Source organism: Brachyistius frenatus, unplaced genomic scaffold (assembly GCF_029030835.1).
Source record: "Brachyistius frenatus isolate BFR_SWC_R1_liver_20210118 unplaced genomic scaffold, ASM2903083v1 Contig_19, whole genome shotgun sequence".
Classification (NCBI taxonomy): Eukaryota; Metazoa; Chordata; class Actinopteri; family Embiotocidae; genus Brachyistius; species Brachyistius frenatus.
Window position 1 is genome coordinate 1,969,302 of NW_027210618.1, and position 16,243 is coordinate 1,985,544.

Consider the following 16,243-nt stretch of genomic DNA (forward strand, 5'->3'; position numbering starts at 1 on the left):
GTTGATAATGCTGTTTATGGTTGGGCGTCACACTGCTTGCAGGGAAAAAGTCAAACTGTTTGACTAATGAAAATATGGACAGGCTCTTCACATGGTCACCGGGCAGAAAATTCAAGGACACGGGCATCCCTTTCCATTTACAGCAGGGGTTTGATTTTAGCCACTTGACAGACATTAACACAAATATTTGAAGATTTACATCTCTGGATTATTGTGACTGAACCTCTTAAAATGTGGACAGTGTGCATAAACCCCACACTCTTGGTTAAGAATAGGATTATTGTTGTGTCAACAACCCCCATAGATAATAGTAATTAGGGCCCTCGCAGCAGCGCCATCAGACTGCGGCAACTCCGCTAGCTGACAGCTTGGTCCTAATTACCAAGAACCACCAATTACGGGCTCCATTTCATTATTTATATTGCACACCCAAATAAAAGAGACTTCAGTGACTGAGTAGTCACATCCCTGGCAGCTGCACAGGAGCATCCAGAGGACCTGCTGAATCACTCTCTCATAAATTCTTTTCCTGACAATATGCTAGTCAGTAAGCAAACACAACATAGTTAGTGCAAAGCAAACTGAGTCAAAAATAGGAAAATTAAACCAATAGGGGGCTGCCTTTATTTCCTTTTTGTCAGTCACAGGAAGTAATTTAGCTGCAAAGGAAGTGCATTATCATCTCTTCTTTTCCCCACTTGTTCCTGCTCGTTATCTGCCAATGAGCCTGCAGGATCACTAAAACATCAGCCCTGGAGCCTTTTCACCACTGGAACAGTTTACATGTTATATCTGCATTCATATTTCATTCATTCCACTGCGAGTTCTATGTAAGAATAATTGACTCATCTGCTCTCATGTAAAATGCCTCCAAAAATGCTAATAAAAAAAGAAAACTCATTAAAAACCAAATTCCTTATCTGGTGAATGTTTTCAACCATGCACACACACTGACTTTCACAGATGTTTCCCATCACCCTGTGCTGCCAAGCGGCGTCCAGTGATGGCTGAGAGGAGGGGAGCGGGGGCTCAGGGCGGGGGTGTGAAATTCTGCTATTCTTGCTCCAGTGAATTCTGCAGAAACTTGGCAGATCATTGTGGAGATTTGTATGTCTGTGGATTTGACATGAAGCTGTTTGAGAGGCTCGTCTGGAATCTGTCTCTCAACGTGCCTCCCCTTGAAGTGGGCTTGGCTGTTCAGCTTATGTTCCCATAAAGCCTGATGGCCACATTTCTCAGCCCCCCAGGGTGCAGATGGGGCGATTAACTCAGCAGACAGGTCTTGTACAATCAACAGAAAGATAAACATTACAACACTAGGTTGCTTAAATTTTTTTTTTTTTAAAAACATACTTCTGAGTAAAAGCCCTTAAACCTAAAAAAAAAAAAAAATAAAAATAAAAAAAAAAATGAAACAAAGAACATCTCCATCATCCGGTCTGATTTCTGCAATTGTACACCTTGTTGATGAACAAAGACTCTTTCTCTATTGACAAGTCAGAGCTAACTTAATGATTCACAAAATGAACTCAAACAGAGGCTCATGTTCAGCAGGCTATAAAGCATGTAAAGCTATCATGTTCCAGAAAGACAAGCAGTCTCAAAATAAATAAATAAATAGACGAGGAAGTATGTGCAAAAGGAATATGCCGTGACCATCCAAAGCGCTTAGCATTTAGATGACAGCTGCACAGGGCAGGCCTTGTTTGCAGGGGCTGGAGTGGAGCAGTATATGTGGCCCGGAGGCCGGATCTGTTCCAACTGTGCCCTGGCAAGAGAACGTTCAGCCCAGTCAGCCTCGACAGCTTGGATATACACAGGGGGCGATGAAAAACTGGAGGGCTGCAGTACCATGTTGGAGTTGGGGGAGCTTGCAGGAGGAAGGGCAGAGGTGATGAGTCAGGAACAAGGTGTTTTATATTATTTTGGTACCGCAAGGACGTGACATTTGCTGCGCTCGATGAGCAAAGCCAAACTTAGGCGGATGACGAGGGCCTCATGGCTGTGTTGACCAGTCGTGATTAAGTTTATCATCAAGCAGGTATATCTTTAGGGAGTAGCAGCATTTTCAACCTTTTTTATACACTGTGAAGGAGTAAGTATACAAAGGCACTGTATTACCTTGCATTGGGGATGATGCATTTTTAAAGCCTGGAACTGAATTATATATTTTATCACCGCGGAAAAAACTAAACGGGAACAATCTGTGAGATGAGAAACAAAAACAAAAACACAGCAGGACCGTTCACTTTTCTAACACTTATTTTTCCCGGCATGACCTTACCACAGCAGTGGGCTCCAGATTACATGACACATTGTCATCTCACATACCACGGTGACAATTTCAGAGTTTCAGTAGATCACAGGCATTAAAGTCAGGATCATCACTTTGATTTAGCATGACAAATGAATTATTCACTCTCATTTCTGGGGGTGCATAGTTAAATTCTGAATATCATAGAGAGGACTTTTGATGTTGGACAGCTTTCTCCTCACTTGATTAACCTGAACCAACTTCAAAAGTACCAGAGTTTGGGTATCGCCATTAGCAATATTCTAAACAAACGTGCAGCCTTTTTTAAAAACAATATTTTCTATGAGCTTCTTTGAAATATTAAGCATTACATGGTAGTGGTAGTCTTCTTTATCTATTTTTGCTATATAGATCAAAGAGACACATTTATCAATTAAATAGGATGTCACTCAAGAATAAATGTGCAAAACTGATTAACGTTCAAAGTATCGAAAAGTAATGCATTAGAACAAAAGGTCAGTGTTGTACAAGGGAAAAGAAAACGACAGACCCCACCATCACCAGTGCTAAAAAGGACAACAAAGAACAAGAGATTTGTTTGTTCTGTTGCATTCTAATTCATTCATCCCCAAGTATTTCTTTGCTCTGGGGTTGTGACAAGGCAAAGCCTCATGGGAGAAATGATTGACACCTCCTAATCTGCATGGATACCAAAAAGCATGTCATTACCATGACATTTACACCATCTTCTGGGATGTGAGATGAAGTGTGTGAACAACAAAGGGATAAAAACAGTGAAAACTCCAGAAATAAGAAGTGTGAATGTTTAATGTGCTGTATTTTGGGTCACAAATGTAGCTTCAGTACTTGGAGCGAAGGCATCTCTCCACCCAAGTTCTATTAATTCAGCACAGCCAGAACAACCACCTGGGGTAGCCTACATTTCAAATGAGCCATATTTTGTTTATCTTTAACACCAGCGGGCAGGCTGGCAGGCATGCAGCACTGGAGGAAATGTGATGGAAAGTGGAGCACAAGAGCTATGACCTGAGCAAACAGCTGATTATATAGAATATGAGCAAGAAAGGGAGTCATCTGTCAAGCTAAGCACTTCACAGATGGGCAAGTGTAGCACCCAAAGAAACCGGCAAGTCCTGCGGCTTTGTGGAAAATTTGGGACCTAAACTCAACTACAGAAACAACTGAAGAAGAAATTATGAACAGTGGATAAACCTAAATATACCATGTGCAGCTACATGTTAATATTGATCTTTTTCATTCATCTCATCGACTGAGCGAAACTTGATGACTGTAGTTTTTCCACCCTTAAATGAAATGTGAACACAAGTAAGTTTTTTACAACTGTCCACATAAAAGTATTATAGCAGCAGTTAATTACTGGGGATGGTTATTTAATGAGCAGATTTAATCACTTGCATTCCAAAATAAACAAGTGTAGGAACCTACTCGTGTGCAAATAAAGGTTTGACAGAATATAATTTATCCCAATTTTGAATTATAATTGGACTATTGTGTCCAGACGCATAAACACACGGTGTTGACCATTTACTGGCCAGAAATGTTCCACTTCTGTGAACACAATAACAAAAAGTGTTTTCAATGGTGTACTGTGGCACTTTGAGGCTGAGCATTGCCTGCGTGACTCCCAGGTGAAATGGTCAACTATCTGCTAGGTAGCAGAGCTACTGCCTCGCTGCCTTCCCTCTGCTCTGTACACCCTATCTGTCCTTCCCCCAGAGCTCACTACCACTCCTCTACCTCTGCTCTTGTACAGACAGCTAAACAATAGGAGTCAGGACTGCCTTAACGAGTAAAAAGAGGAGGCTCGACTAATTAGAGACACCCCCACACCTCCTGCTAACTCAGAACAGTGTGATGCAGCTTGGCCAGAGCCGGGACTGTTGGGCCCATCGTGAGAGAAATGGGCTCTGGAAGTTGTTTTTATTTCTGACTGCTGGTCAATGGGGGACCATGGTAATTGCCCAAATCCCAGTGTGGCAAGTGAGGACAAAGAGTGTGAGGGTGGCTCAAGCCAAGGAAAGTGAGAAAATGCTGGGAACAAGTGTGGGAATGAAAGTCGAGCAATAAAAAAAAAAAAAAAAAAAGACAGATAAAGAGGAGACACAGGAGCTTATAAAAATTAGGCACAAAATATAAATGTTTGTAAGAACATTGTAGAAAACATTGCATAACGTGGCAGGACTGGTGATCCAGAAAACAGCCAGAGCCCGAGGAGTCTTCATCGGGGCAAAAATAGCACAAGAACAGAGAGAACTGGACTAAACACTGGGAGTGTAAGTGAAAATAAAATGACCTCAGGTGTTACTCACTAGGGAAAAGCCGACAGGGGTGCAGTGAGCGTCTTGGCTGTTGGAGTGTAACAGAGTGGGGTGCAGCAATGGCTGCACAGTGGGCGCTTGCTGGACACTTCAATCACAGGCAGCCGGAGCCCCGGGCGAACTTGGCCAATTAGCCGCACACTGCCGCTGACCCCCAGCTTCATTAAGGGCCTGGGCTCTGGATAAGGGGAGAGAGGAAAGGAGGTGGAGAGGATTAGGGGGTGAGAGAGTAAACTGTCAGCACTGGCCAGGTTTGAGAAGACACACACATTCATTTGCACAGATACACACGCTAGAGGTGAAGCTCAAGGTTACAGATAAACACAATCAACTGGGAGAGCACTCTATACCACACAGGTACACACTGGTCCAATCACACCCCCACATCCCTGTGGGGTTACACCCGCAGCAAAGGTGGTGGTAGAGGGGGTGAGAGCCATAGAGGCCAGAGGGCAGAGCTCGTGCCTCTCTCCCACACTGCTGCAATGACAGCAACAGGTGTGGTGGCCAGCAGACATGCAATTACCAAGCTGAGAATCTGTTTTTTGTGACAGAGACAACAGCAGATCAGAGGGGGGAGATCAGAGCTAGAGGGGGAGAGCAGAGGAGCAAAGTGGGAGGAGAAAAGAGAGATGAGAATGAAGAGAGAGGAAGATACAGACTACTGGAACTCCCGGGAGATGAGAAGGAGAGAGAGAGAGAGAGGGAGATATTTCCATTTGGCTCTTTTCATTGCAAATCCCTCACAGGCAGAGCGCAGAGCGAAGAAGAAGAAAAAAATACAGATCAAAAACCAACACATACAGTTGCTATGACACACCTGTTGTTCTGCAGCACAAATACAGATTTACACACTTTGGTGGTCTTGAGAGACCTCACGTACATGTGTGCACAACACTGAGACAAAGGCAAAAACATCCCATTTCAATTCAGCTTGGGTGGGGCTGCTTGAGGTGCTCTGGGACAGGTTACGCTCAATGAGCCTTGACAGCAAGCCTGTTTGGTGTATGTGTACGTGTTTGTCTGAAGTGTGTGCATCCACAAGGGACTTCTGCTTGCATCAGCCTTGCGATGGAAACCTCAGCGGTGCTCCAGAGTGGGGTGGTGGTGTGTGTGTGTGTGTGTGTGTGTGTGTGTGTGTGTGTGTGTGTGTGTGTGTGTGTGTGTGTGTGTGTGTGTGTGTGTAGGCGGAGGGGGGTGGGGCAGCTTCATACGCACTCTCCCTCATTTTCTCTGCTCTCCCTCTCCGATTACAGGCCTTCGATCAGGCTAAAGTAATGTTTGTGAGCTTTGCCGCCAGTGTAGCAATAACTGCTGTCAGAAAGCTTGCATGCTTGGGTGGAGAGGAGATACTGGCCCTTTATTTAAAACAAGCCAAGGATAAAAGATCAATGGCCCAATTCAGACCATGAATTGGAGGGAAAAGTTCACAAACATAGTGGGAGATTATGACAGGGAGATATATGTGTGGAAGGGTGGGAGTAGAGAGCACAGGGGCATCTAGCTCATCTGGGTGCTAGTGGCTTATTGATCGGTGGAGACGCACAGCTCCCGGCCATTCATCACAGGCCACTCTCAGGCCCTTAGATAACTCCTATGATAGTGCCCTGCTGCTGAGCAGCTGCAACTGGCCACATCCATTATCCTTCAGAGTAAGCCCCCTGGGCTGGGAACAGGCATCATGGGGCTGCTGGGTGACACGCTGGAGGGAGGGCTGGAATGGAAATGGAAAGGACCAGGCCTGTTGCGAAGAGCCTATGTCGAAGGCTGGTGTGTACAAAGGCAGGAGTTGGGGTTGAAGGGCCGGGGTTTGATGAAAAATGGTGCCCTGACAGCCATGACAGCGATGAGAAACTGTCTGTTTGCACTAGCAGGAGGGAAAAAAATGTGACAGCACTATTGTTTCCATTTCTTGGCCAAACAGAATTAGCAAAGCTGTTTTATAGCAGATAGCACACAAACCATCCATGCGACAGTCAGCTCTGAAAACTGCTGAGTGGCTCAATATGCATGTGTGTGTGTGTGCGTAAAGAGAAGTCCCAGATTGGGCAGGTGGGGATCAGCCATAATGAGCCATGCGGGGAGAGAAGAGATGGAGTGAGGGCAAAAAAAAAAGAAGGGAGAAGGCCAAAGAGTGAGGGAGAGAGACAGAGTGAGAGTGATGGAGACGGGCTCAGAGCCAGAGACAAGGCCCCAAAAGAGCAATTACAGGAGCTCCAGAGAAGGTGTGGGCCCAGCCCCCAGGCAGAGTTTCAAACAGCATAAAGCCCTGCCAGACATGTGCTCACAAGGATTCACAAGCATGTGCACACACACACACTCACTAGCCTTGATCTAACAAAATCCTCCGACGAACAAAAGCCAGAGAGGGACAAAATAGGAGATGATGAATGCAAGTCAACATGGGAAGGAAAGCAAGAGGTATTTTCAATCTGGGGTCATCTCAATCCAAAACATCACCTTGCTACACTCCCCCCCCCCTCCATATTTTCACTGCTACATTCTGTTCTGGTTGAAACCTGTTCCCTGAACAGCGTGGCCTGAAACAAAAGCTCAAACTCCAGAGCTGAGGTCAGTGTTCACAAAACTTTCAAGTCGATTGTGCTCCGTGTGGTGAGTGCTGAACAACAATGTGCAGTCTGGACAGCCTCGCACTATGGTGCCTGTCACAAATAGGAGTCCGAAATAGTTTTTGAAGGCAACCGTTTCTGCCCCCCCCACCCCTCCCAAACCCAGCCACCCACCCCCTACCTCTGTCTCCACTTCCACCACTTAAAGGAGAACAACAAACTGGGGAGAACAAGCATGAATGATAGGTTAAAAAGAAAGAGAAATGTGCAAACAGATAAGGAGGAGGGGAAATTAAATTAAGAGAAAAGTTCTCGCGCAACGGTATGCACCATTGATTTCCTATTCTCTTGGAAACATTTAATGAGCTTAAATAGGAGCCTCGTTTGACACTGCCACAGTGACTCGGAGGAGCCTCCCAGTGAGAGGAAATCGTTCAGCGGCTGTGACGGCTATACCGGAGGGGGGTGGAAGATGGAGAGAAGCTTGGGGGGAGGGAGTGCATGTTTTAATGCCAAAGCAAGAGACGTGAGCAAGACAGATGTTGGATTAGCCCATGCTCGGGAAATGGTCCATGGGTAGCATTACTTGCCGTGTTGTCAATGAGGAGGAAAACAGAATGAAGGATGAAAGAGTTTACGGGATGAGAGGCCGATGTTGGAAGAGGCTAAAGGTGGTCTACATTCAACGGAGCAGCCAAGTTATGCCGGTGCTTACACACAACAGGCACTCATTATAACCCAACAATGTCCAAACTGATTGACAGTTACCGCTTGACTGCGGCGTTTCACCTCATTACTTCCTGGATGACCTCCCTATGAGGCATTCAACGGATGCAATTGCTCGGTGGCCATCTTGTTTTTCTACCAGCCCTGCTCTCTTTTCCCCCTCTGTCGGCAGGCAGAACGATTGTCACTTCAGAGAGGAAAAGTCCAGAGGCGCTTCGCTGCTCTCTGCTACTGATGAGGGCCCCACTGGGGACCATCAGGAGACGCTTTATGAAGCTGTCTGGCAGGGTGAATACACTCGGCGTCCTACCACCTTTTGGAGGCAATCATGATAATAAGAGAGACATGGGTGTACACTGGCAACACAGGGGTGGTGGTGGTGGTGGTGTGGGAGGGGGGGGGGATTAAAATTCTCTAAATCCAAGCTAAAACTAAGAAATTCATAGTCCAGTACTGAAGACCAGAGTTGAACTGTAAAACAAAATCTTATCAGAAGTAAGACAACAACAAAATTAAAAATATGCACTTATAAACATATTATAAACATAGTAAATGTTTAATGATAAAAAATTTGTGGTGATCCAAGAGTTGTGTGATGTCATTAAAATTTGATAGACAGTTCATTTTCTGATTTGCAGACTGACTTAAAAAAAAAAAAAACACCTAGAATGCCATGAGACAATACCAGAATCCAACCTGATACCATCAGCATGCTAAAGTAGAAGATTTCCGAGTAAGGACAGAGACAATAGGCTTATCCATGAGAGCAATAACTTGATTAATTAAAAAAAAAAAAAAAAATCAACAGATAAATTACCTGTTGCAGCCCTAATATAAATTTGATGGGATACAGTCCAGCCCCAGAGTTCGTGTGTGTGTAAATGCAAAAGAGAGATACAATAAGCTTTACCAACACTATAGGAGGACTATATATTTATTTATTTTTTATTTTATACACTTTATTAATCCCCGAGGGGAAATTTCTTCACTGCAGCAGGGGGGCTCTCAGGGGGGAGATGCTGCAGCAGGCTGCCACTAGCGCGGCACCAGGTAACCTGACCTGAGGTGCATGTTTTTGGATGATGGGAGGAAGCCGGAGAACCCGGAGAGAACCCACGCAAGCACAGGGAGAACATGCAAACTCCGCACAGAAAGGCCCAGGACCGGATTCGAACCCGGAACCTTTTTTGCTGTGAGGTGACAGTGCTAACCACTGCACCACCTATATAGAAGTACTTCAGCTGGGAACAAAACAGACTCCAAGACAGGTAATGACTCCTTGCTCAGACATGTGCTAATGTGGATGTAAACATGCTAATTCATATGTGCAATGTGTAACCGTTGCTGTTGAGTGGTTAAGCATAAATATTTCAGGTGCCTGTAAATGCTTTTAACTCAAACATGTTCTCATATCTCTGGCTGCTCAGCATTCCACCGGAGTCTGTTTCTTATATTAGCAGGTCAGACAGGAGTTCTTCGGTTCGTGACCCCATTTTTTTGTTTCTCCCCAACTTTGGTTCCACTGCTGGGGGAGCAGCTGGTTCAAGTATCTACCCAGACAGATGCATAGTAAGCAGCGCTGCAGCCGGTGTGGGTGTTTCAGCACAACTGGCAGCAGTGCTGAAGCCATGTTTCTCTGGGCTTTCATGTGTGACTTCCAGCAAAAAAAAAAAGTTGTGCTGAGGGGGATTTAATTTTTCTTGTACGAAAATTAATCTCAGCCTGTTACAATCATGTGATCCTCTGGTGATTAATTATGGTAAAGGAAAGCAGCCCTTTTGAGTGTGCCCTGTTTACTTCTGAATTCCAGCAGAAACACATAGGCGTGCACTCCCACACATACATACCAAGTATAGGAAACTGGAAGTGACTAGCAGAAGCACAAGGACGATAACTTGGAAAGGGGAGCGCTGTAGTGCTTTAGACTGCTTTCTCCAGTGTCCTCAGCTGTCATTTCCACCATTCTTCCTCAACATAGTGCCAGCAAGACACAATCTTTCAGCGGAAACTGTATGTGCTCTCCGTAGGAATCCATAGGTCATCATCTATAGGACATTGAGGACCATTCTCTAAGTCATTTGCACTGGCCTATATATAGCCTGTGGAGAAAAGGTCATTATTGAAACAGAAAGCTATATTTCATAATTGCACTACCACGCTTCTATCCCCTCGGTGAAATTGGCTCTCCAGAATATATTCTCTCTCACTCTTTTCCATCTCTCTTTATCTCTCTCTCGTCTGTTTGAGAGGGCGATTTTGACAGGCTGACTGTCTCTCCCGATGCAATAACCACCCTCCATTTGTATCCGAGGAGGGTGCATTAACTAGACAGCGTAATCAGCCCGCACAGGAAAGGCAGCAAGCCTCACGAACCGACTGCTTTTACCACTCTAAGCTATAACAGCTCGCCATTAGGCCACAATTAGCACAGCTCACTCGGGACAAAATAACCCCTCAAAAGACTTTTGGGCACCAGAGCGGATGTGAGAGACAAGACTTTCGTCCCAGTCTATTGTTACAATAAACACAGAGGAGAGATAATCTTATTTGATCATACTTGATGGTGAAGACAGGGGGACTTTAAACCGAAAGATTATTTAAAAAGCACCTTGTAGTGCCATGGGACAATGCCAGAACCCAACCTGATACAACTGACATGTTACGGTGGAAGATTTTCCAAGTGAGGACTCGGACGGGAAAAGGGCTTATCGCCAGACACTTCAGACAGAGCACAATTCATCTAAAGAGGCAGCAGGAGAAAACGGAAAAAAAAACATTTGAAAGTGCCGTCTTATCAGAAGGGCATTTCCCCTCCACAACAGGGAGGCCGGTTTGGTTGTTTTGTGGCGAAGGTGCAGGTATGTGTGCTCATCCAGCAGAGGATGCAGTCACACAAGCATGCAAAAGGTAAGTTCGGTATGCACAAACACATTCCCTCCCTTGGGGCTTTGGAACAATACAGAGAAAAGCGTGTCTCTGTGGTCATTTATGGCATGCTGGCAGCAGGCAGACACGGATAAGAGTTTGGGTCGGTGGAGGCTGACACGTTGTGATTATCTCCCGCTGTTGGAATTGACCGTCCATCAATCCCAACGACCAAGAGGACTGGGGCCGGCCGACTCAATTGTTGCCTGAAACGAGATTTTTATGATTCAATGACCTCGGGAAAAAAAAAGGTGTCAAGTGTTTCAAATGTGTTGTCATGCTGGCGTACTTGGGCATTGTGATTCAGATTCACAAATACTCATCAAGTGCTGCAGTCTCGAAGGTACAATCACGAGCACATATGTTCCCGCACTAAGTCTTGACACGCACTCAAAGACTACCACCTGACTTTCTGGGGCTCCCTCTCAAGTCCCAGTCTGCTTCCTGGCACTCTCACCACCTTTTCTCCTCACCTCATGCTGCGCGTTCTGGACCTGAAACCAAGTCCAAACAAAGGAGCGAGCAACAGGAGAGAACGGAGGAAGGGATGGCAGAGGAAACAGAGAGGCAGAGAAAGAGGGAGTGTGTCAAGAAGCACATTCTTTCTGCTGAGCACCATCTGGAAGTGGAAAGGTAGATAAACAATGACGTGAGCTGCATCCCATCTCCTTCGTAAAGTCTGAACAGACACACACTTGCCACAATGCCTGAGCGCAATTGCCACCGATCCTGTGCCGCGTGCCAAGCATTGTCAGGGATTGGGTCTTATCAATCGTTGGCCAGATACTGAGCAGAAGCGTGAGGCAAACAAAGGGAAGGGGAGAGAACAAAAATGGAGGGGAGCTGCAAGCGACAATGAGAAACACAAATGAGAAGATGGCTGGGAGCCACCCGTCCACGCGGCCTGGACCAGCTCTATTTAATCTGGTCAAGTCTGCCCCAAAATCAAAGCAATCTTCTCCAGTGAGCTGACAGGGGAAGGAATCAGACAGCCAATCCCACCCAAAAAAGAAGTTGCTGTGGAATTGAATGAGGCGATATGGGCCTATGCAGCATTGTGCAAGGAATGCAGACTATTACAGCTGGGGAACTCTGCTTTATTTAAAAAAGTCCATTTACATTCACTGAACTTGCAAGCGGAGCTCGGGGGCAACGTTAGCTGCTGCTCCTGCTGCTTTTGAATTCCTCACCATTTTTTTTAGGCCCTTCTGGCATGCAATATATTACAGTAGTAGTCGAAATCTTTATTATCCCTTATGGGAAACTTGTCCTTGTAGTAAGTCAGAGATAATAACAGAAACAATATGCGTACAATACCAAAGCACAGAAGTTGAAGACTGATGAAGAGTAACAGCTGGAGCAACAGCCGCAGGGATGTTCCCTGAGGGTACTGGGCCTCTCGGGACCACCCTGTCCTGAAAGAGTGTTTAGCTCGACCTGAGTAGGACTAGAGTGAGACACACAAAAAGCGGTGGGGATGACATGACGAAAGAGGGCCAAAATGAAGAGACTTTGACAGCTTTCCCTCAGGCAGCAAGATGAGCTGCACCTGTATGCACCGCGGCTCTGCTCAGTTTAGTTTCTCTCTTTTCAGACTCCCTGTCCACTGAAACACACACACACACACACACACACACACACACACACACACACACACACACACACACACACACACACACACACACACACACACACACACACACACAGCAGTCTCTTCCAGCTCTGTTGGCACTGGCGGAACAACAGGGGGGAGGGATCAGGTGGCTGGGGCAAGTCGACGGAAAGAGAAGAGCTGGGAGGGGGCTGACAAATGAGTCTTGTCAGGTAACATTCACAGATGTAAAAGGATGGAGGGGAAAGAAGAGGTAGAAGATGGGTTAAGGGAGGGGAGGGTGTCTGTCAGCTCATATTGGTTCATCAGCGAGAATCTCCTGCCCTGATTAGAAACCACTGCAGCCACGAGAGCGAAAGACAGAAGCGCGGGCCTTGTTTGCTCCCGAGGACCGCTTACTGATTCTGATTGAGGAGACAACGAAACATTGCCTCAGTCTCTCTCTGGCTGGGATACTTCTTACTACGATGGCTCTGATCAAAAAGAGCAGGGGAGGGGCAAGGCAGAGGAACAACCCTGGGAGAACTCTGGGGCCTGGAAATTTGGGTCAGGCACATGACATATTAATATAATGACTGGCATGAAAAGAAAAGTGAGAAGAGAGAAAAGGGCAAAATAAATGAAGAGGAGGGCTGAAAGACAGCCAAAATATGCCGGCAGAGTGGGTTTGTGTTTCAAAATGCACCAGCGTGCAGGCAAAACAAGAACTCCTTTACAACCAGCATCAGAAAATAAAAAGAGCTTAATCACTTTACACAGATTTTGGCCCAATGAATGCACCATCCCTCAGCTGTATTCAGACCTTGATAAATGCCCACTGTCTTCGCTGCTATTAAACACCAGAGAGACTGGTTGGTCCCTGTGCCAGACAAAACTAATTAAAGCCAGGCAGATGTGTCTGGACAGCAGTGTACCGCACACTTGCTCACTTGTATGCATGCATACATATACACACACACACAACCTCTAAGTGGGCTGTTAACCATGTCCGCAGTGTAATCTGTGCCAGCTGATGAGCCGTCGCCCCGCTAACTAGACCAGGTGAATGAAAAAAACAACAGCAACTCAACTTCAGTTTCTAATTTTGGAGTGTTTGACTTCGGAAACTTTTTGTCAGCCAGCGGCCAGAGAGGGAAAAACGCCTTTCCCCCTGGTGCCTTATTATCCTCACCAACACCAGGCAACCTGTTTCTTCTCGCTATTCCCTACCTTCTCTGCTGCAGGTGATGATGAGCATTTGAGCTAACAACAACCAATTAATCTTTCATGCTGCACGTGTTTTTCCTTTTGTTGGCTCCGCTTCGTGAGTTGTATTAGAGTACAGCTGTACAATAGAGGGCTGATGACGCTTTCATCCTCCTCCTCTTCCTCCACTCCACTTTTCATTCTCATACTTTGTGAGCAAACAGCTGGGCTTTTTCTTTTTCTTTTTTTTTTTCTTTTTTTGTGTGCAAAAGCCATCATTACGACAGCCTACAGACATTGAAAGCTGCACTCCAAATTGCTGATGGAAGCCCGGCTAGCCGAGTCAGAGCTGGAGATGAGATTGCATTGGGCGATGTTGGGTTGGGGTGGAGCTATTAGATGATAAACACACAGAGTTCCACATCCGTGCGCACGTACACACACACACACACACACACACACACACACACACACACACACACACACACACACACACACACACACACACACACACACACACACGTACAGAGGCGCATGACATGGAGCGATGCAAGCACCTGTGTTTTATCTTCATTTAGGCTGTCGGTATCATCCCCTTGTAATCAAACCTATCTCAGGTCACACACACACACACCAGTGGCTCTTTCGCAGTTTCTCAAAGACACACGTACACACAGTAGTGACTAATCACCCATCTGGAGCAGCCATTCCCAGGTCCGGATGACAAAGTGCCCGTGCCCACAAATATAGGCTAATGCCCTTCTCAACAAAAGGCTTAGGCTGCATTACAACCAAACAGACAGGTCTGGGGAGGGAGGGAGGGGGGGGGAGGTGGCTTATGACCTGGCTCAGACGAGCGTGGACAGGGGGAGGAAGCAAGTGACATCACAGATAAGGGCTATGTACTTAGGCTAGCGTGCTAGTGGCTACGTGAGGCTGACAAGTCGGTACGTGCACTTGATTTCAATAGCAGCTCCCGGAAGTCAAGGGCAGGGAGAGGGCAGAGCCAAAACAGTGGGAAAACCATTTCAATGCGACCGGGCGAGCTCGTGAAGTGAAAGATTCGGTGCGGCTCACCCACAGGGCTTCGTCGAAACCCTCCCATCGCTAAATATTAGCGGTGGCAGGTGCGAGCCAACCCCCTCGCTGAGCAGTCCGTGGGTTAGGGCTTATCCTTCCAAATGCCTCGACCGCTGCGGAAAGCTGTTTCCCCAGCAGAGCCAAGGCTGCCGGCTGGCATGATCCAGGTAAGTCTCCCAGTTGTGAGAGGGGCCTGACGCAACCCAAAGCCAGCTTCAGAAACGCGGGATAAGTTTGGATCACAGCCAGGAGCCATTAGCAAGCAGTGTGTCCGACACAACGGGCAGAACACGGCGTTTTCAAAGGCGTAGAAGGACTCGAACAGAGCCGTGGCGAGGAGTGCGAGGCAGCTGTTTCATTCAGGCCTTCTGATAACAACCCCCTGTCCAGATTGGCTCCTGCAGACGGGGTGGGGGACCGAAAGGTGGCACGAATACAAATCACCTCTTCGATGGTCGACACCGAGCTCAGCAGAAACTTGTGAACTCGTATTCTCTCAAGTCGTTTCTTAGCTGATCGAGCCTCTTGTGGTTCAATGTGTGCTGGCGTGAAAGAATTTGAATGTACTGTCATGCATTAGATTAATGTGCGTACTCACAAAAGAGCATATGACGGTATGGTTAATAAGCAGAAAACACTTTAGCTATCAGGAAGAGCCGGCGGGATGAACAGACAAAGATCTAGCTAATGGCCCGAGCCATATCATTTACCGTACAGCCCCCAGCCCGATGCAGGATCACACACTGGCTCCGAAGACGGGGAAGAAGGGACACTTTCATTACTCAAGAGATAACATCCTCAGAATATTTTCTACAGGATGAGTTTTTGCTTTCAACCCCCACTGAGAATAAGCACACAATTAGCACATCAATTATGAGTGAGGGAAATGAAAACTCAGGTTATTTAATTCTCTTTTCCCTCTTCGTGCTTGGATATAACTACCAACAAAGCTTATGAGCAATGTTACTAACAGATGGAGGCGCAGGCGCTTAACCCCAACAGCACAGGCCTTTCATTCTGTTTTTGGGTTCTTGGCAATGTGACTCACATTTCAATTATAAATCAGTGGAACAAACAAGTGATTTAAAAAATACTGGTGAAAAACCATCTGGCTTCGAGTGTTGCTTTATTTTAATAGATCAGTCACAGATTCAAGTAGACTGTGCTCCGTCTGCCCACCTATCACACTGACCACTGCGATCGCCAGAAACAACAAGCCTTTACATCTGCGGCCCAGTCCCATTAAAAACTCATCACACCCACTACAGCCATGCTACACTTACTGCACACAACAACCATTGCTGTAATTGGTTCCACTGCACCCTTTGCCCACTCTGGACGGGCCAACTGGCAAATGCAAACTACTCAGCAGTAACTGGGAAAAGAACCATATCCTGGTCATGTCTCCGAGACAATGAAGCGCGACAAATTATTTCCAAACACGGGGAAGATGTGAAAGCATGAGAATTCTTTCAATCAGACGAGAAAGGAATAAGGGATGAAATAGAAAAGAGAAGAGATGAGGTGAAAC

The 16,243-nt window shown here is 46.3% G+C and overlaps 1 protein-coding gene across 3 annotated transcripts in view; it reads right to left on the reverse strand.

The window, feature by feature from the left end:
- The window catches only part of plxnb2b (plexin b2b), a 112,576-nt gene that overhangs the window by 83,389 nt on the left and 12,944 nt on the right, over positions 1–16,243 (reverse strand). For 2 of the 3 annotated variants that reach the window (XM_069695277.1, XM_069695278.1), the window contains one exon: positions 4,606–4,792. The exons of the other annotated variant lie outside the window; for it this stretch is intronic. The gene's annotated coding sequence lies outside the window, so the exon portion shown is untranslated. The remainder of the gene's footprint in view (positions 1–4,605; positions 4,793–16,243) is intronic. 3 annotated transcript variants of the gene reach the window in all.